General features: G+C 38.0%; 1 long non-coding RNA gene across 1 annotated transcript; it reads left to right on the plus strand.

The window, feature by feature from the left end:
* The first annotated feature begins 512 nt into the window (after window positions 1–512).
* Window positions 513–1476, plus strand: LOC307167343. The gene is made up of 3 exons (XR_013822756.1): window positions 513–806; window positions 919–1070; window positions 1299–1476. It is a non-coding gene; the product is annotated as an uncharacterized lncRNA (long non-coding RNA).
* Window positions 1477–4865: the final 3389 nt, after the last annotated feature.

Consider the following 4865-nt stretch of genomic DNA (forward strand, 5'->3'; position numbering starts at 1 on the left):
AATACGTTCCTGTGTGAATGGCCCCTTGTTACGCTGCAAATGCAAACAAAACAACATTCCATATACAAAGACAGTTGATCTGATGTCTGCTTTTGGCGGTGAAGCCCATTCAACAGGCCTCTTCTGTCCGACAGTGTTGACGTATGCCAGAACGCACTGAAGTGTTGCAGTTTCCCTCAGAATGACAAGCACCTGTTTTTGCTTCTGAATTCCATAATTCTGTCAGCTTCATCTTACGCTTCTAATTCATCAGCCCTGCTGACGCCACGAGCAAAATCTGAACTCTACCCCTCCTCAAAGCAAGAACAAAGTAATAAGAGCTGAAAGCCATAAACACTTTTATTTTGAGACAGTCTACCCGGGAGCCAGATGCATTTCTTTTCCGAGTCGCTGATTGATATTGATGCTATAATTACAATATGGTACGTAGGTATATGAGAGACGAAAACACAAGGCGTCTGGATCTTGAGAGTTTGGCTCGTTGGAACTGTTCAAGGCTTGTTTCCCGGCAAACTCTGCTGCTCTTTCCTTGCCTCCATCTTTTTTTTTTTTTTGTCTCCCTTTCCTAGCGGCTTCCCGTCTCTCCTCGCCCTTTTGAAGTGGCTTTAGACTTGCGAGACTCTAGTATGTGACAAACAGGCAGCGATATCATCAGATTCCTCTCCACAGAGGGCTGCCTCTCACAGAGAACTTTACAAGGAAAACTGTCTCAAAGCAACCTTCTCTGGATGCGTGATAGATTTATATAAGCCGCTACAATACTCCTCGATACTTGATCAAATAATGAACGCTGTGTTCTCCTGACGGTAAGCCCAATTTGTACTGGAAAAATATTAGCTTTTTTGTGACAGGCTGTTGGAAAGTTGTCAAATCTTTTTAAAGACTGTGTGTGTGTGTTTGTGTGTCTTGTTTCCCCAGCAGGAAACGTGGATATAATTAGGACGAAACTGGCACAACGCTATAATTTGGCTGGAGTTTGTTGATGTACAGACAGCTTGGGTGACTCCTCGTAATCATTTCTGGCCCACCTCCAAAGAGAGCAAGCGAATTTTGATTCTTTTCACAATAAGGTAAGCTATAATAAGTGATAATGTTTGTGTGTGTGTGTAAAATGTGTTCTGACTGTCTTGTGGTATTTCTTTATCATGTGGCTCCATCCCACAAAGCACTGCAGTGTAGAGACTCTACCACCGCCTCAACTCAAAGACAACGGCGGTTTGCATCTGTGTTTATTTAAGATTTGTTGAAACAGCGATGCTGAGAAATGTCTTTCTCTCTTTCTCCACTTTCTTTTCAAGATCCAACGCCATTCCCTGTGTTTTGACACCAAAGGTTTTACCAGATGAAACGCAGTGCGTTTTTAGACGCCAGCAGTTCCTTGCTTCTATTTTAACTTTCCAATTGATGAAAGGTTACGGTGATATACTGTACATGTATGTCTTTAACTGCTTTGTAGTGCATCACATATTGTAATTAAACAGAAAAATCATAGTAACCATTGACATTTCTCTTTCAATATGTTTTGTGCAAACGCTGTTACATTTAAAATGTTTCAGGCGCTCAGCTTTATGGGGTTGGAGGTCAAATCAAAAATGCCTATTACAAGCTAGAAAAAAAAAAATCACAATATCTCAACTCCACATTATTCAATCAATATTTTTTTTTCTACTTTGTGCAAAGAAAAACAAGTTCTGTAAAAAAACTCGTATTCCCACTTGTATTACGACTTTGTGGTGGAGTTCAAGTGCTTTCAACTCATAAATACAATCTTTTCGACATGACTTGAACGCACTATAAGTCCTTATACTCATGTATGCTAGTAAAACAACAGTTGTCAAGCCAAGTGACTGCACCTTTAAGGTCAGCGGATCTAAGATGTATCCACTGCATTTGTTCAAACGTGACAAAAGTAATCGTGTGAAAATGGCAAATGCTATACCCTGAAAATACAATTTCCGTCCATGAACTCTGTTTACAAGTCATGAACTATTTCCTATTTGCACTCCTTGTTGCAGTAGTGTGAGAAGATATTCTTTGATGCCTGTATTGGGTGTGATTAAACTTTCACTGTGCTTTGCCTTTGTTATTTATTGAAATGACGAAGACAATAATTCTCCATAATAAATGTGGCGTGGAGAGGATGGATAAGACTGTGACTGGAATTGGAAAGGCGCTTTCAGTCTTTTCATCTGCAGGAGAGAATTGAGCCATGCTTCATTGTCCAGCTCCTTTAATGAGGACAATGCTTTATTTTCAAAGCATGAATAAAAACAATACCTGTAGGAGATCAAGATAGACCTTTAGAGGAGCAGGCACTCATTATGGAAGCTAGATTTTTGCTTTCTAATTACTAGCCAACTATGAGCTAAGCACAGAGTAATGAACTCGAATAATTTAGTTTTATGCTGCATGTGTGAGACACAGCGAAAAAAAATTCTTTCTCCAGCAAATGATCAGAAAAGAGGCGCTTAATCGTCAGGAAATGTTTATCGTTGACCTCTAAATCTCACGGTTTATTAAGTAACTGTGTTGTAGATTTAACGTAAATTCACTCCCAAGAGATTTTCAAATTACTGTTTAAATGTGCTATACAACTTTTCATGCTATATTAATGTTGTATTAGTCAGATGATAGCTTATATAACAGACGTACAGTTGTGGTCAGAATTATTGGCATCCCTGGTAAATATGATCAAAGATGGCTGTAAAAAAATAAATCTGCATTGTTTATCCTTTAGATCTTTCATTCAAAAAAAGTCGCAAAAATCTAAGCTTTCATTGAAGTAAAAGAATTGAAAGTGGGGGGAAAGTCACATTATGATTTTTTTTTTTTTTTTCTCCAAAACACATTGGCCACTGTCATAAGACAGACTCAAACTCAGGTCTCCAGTGTGGAGAGTTAAGAGATCTACCACTTAGCCACAGAGGTAGTAATGTTGACCCCAACGAAACACATCAAGGCAATACTCCAGACAAAGTAGATTTATTTAAAAAAGGGCAGTTTGCAAGTAAAAAAAAAAAAAAAAAATCAACAAAAGTTCTTCTCAGAACTTAAGTTCTTCTTATTACTAACAGTAGTGATACTGCAAAGAATCACAGAAGATAAATAGAAAAACTCCACGAAGGGATAAAAAACTAAATCAAGGCTGCGTTCCAGTCCACTTTTAGACACGCACTTGCAAACTTCCCTAAGCACTTCCCCTCGGGGGAATCCCTGCCGACATTTTGAAGTGCGTTCCACTTCTTGAAGTGGACGAGGGAAGTTTATATGGACAGACCCTGTGTCTACTTCATATGTACACTTCAGGCAGCTCCATATACCACAATGCAACACGATTGTGACGTCAATGCATATTGCGTTTAATTTACCCCACCACAAACATCTCTTTGATATCGTCACCTTCCTAAAATAATTGCCTAAGTCATTTTTTTACAAAAATGATTTTTTTGCATAAGTCATCTCCTCATGATGCTGGCCACCTCTGGTAAAATCGCCCACATCCTCAGTTGAACAGATCATGCAATTCTACCCCTATAGTATAATCGCCTATGTCAAGTGTGTGACTTAGGCCGTTTTATTTTGCCTAAGTCAAAAGGCAATGAGACTTAGGCAATTTTACAAACTTTTCAAGATGGCAGGTGCATCAAGAAGATCGAAAAGCTACTCAACCTCTGAAGTTATTTCCATGATTCAGGGCTTCAGTGATGAGGTTTACTATAATATAGGCTAGAATATAAATATTGCATAGTTTTTTGTCTTTTTTAGTCCGCATTTTAGTCAATAAAAATAGCTAAGTCAATGAAGCTAGCATTAGGTTTTATGTTAACCCTCTATGGCATGGAGTTGCCCTCAGGCAACAAACTACCCTTTGGACCTCACACCGCCCCTTTAATTTTTTTAATATATTTTTTTAAATAGCCTATAATATCCCCTGACATGTCTGTTCAATGAAATGAGGGGCTGAAGTGGGTGTGACCTTTTGTTTGGGGGTGGAGCAGTCCTTTCATGAAGCAAAGCCACATGGTACACAGTGACACCAATTAGTAAGATAAATATCACTTTTTAACATGTTTAAGTTAAAATAACTTTATATTAAAAAATATATGCATGTGCATCAGTATGTAAATAAGTATGTTTGATTGTTTAGAGATTTATTTTGTTTTTATTTATATACTAAAACCTCAGGGCAACACTGTGCAGTTAGACCGCTTTTGTTCAGGCAATATCATAGGGTTAGGATGACCATATGGTGCATTCAAGTTCTCCTGGGAAGTTTGTTTTTACAAGTTCGGAAAACTCAAATAATGCGCATTATGTGTCAATTTATGTTTCATTATTATTGTTGTTGTTATTATTATTATTATTATACTGCCACAGAGAATGATGGGAAATGTAGTTTGGTCACTCATGCCTATCAGCTCATAAACTGGCTAAATGAGTAGTGTTTTCTGGCAAACTTTATCTCTCTTCTTCATTAACAGTACACATAATACGTACACAAACTAAATTGTACTGTCGGAATTCAGAATTAAATTTATCATGATTGAAAACTATTTTCTTCCGCCATTGCTTCCCACTCGTAATTACGACTTTGTGGTGATGTTCATGTGCATTCAACTCGTAATTACAATCTTTCTGACATGACTTGTTGAACAAATCAATAGTCAGTGTTTTTGCAATCTACTGATACTTTCAGGAAATGGACACAAGAACATTTTATGGGTGAAAGGAATATGGTTAGGGTCATTCCTTCTGAGAGTGAGGACAGTGAGCTTGAGGAAAGTCAGGAAGAGTGGATCCTTGAATCAGGTTTGAGAGACAGTTAGGAGGTCAGGGGTCAGTTAGGGGTCAGTCAGCAAAGTAAC

Source organism: Squalius cephalus, assembly GCF_949319135.1.
Source record: "Squalius cephalus genome assembly, chromosome: 1".
Taxonomy (NCBI): domain Eukaryota; kingdom Metazoa; phylum Chordata; class Actinopteri; order Cypriniformes; family Leuciscidae; genus Squalius; species Squalius cephalus.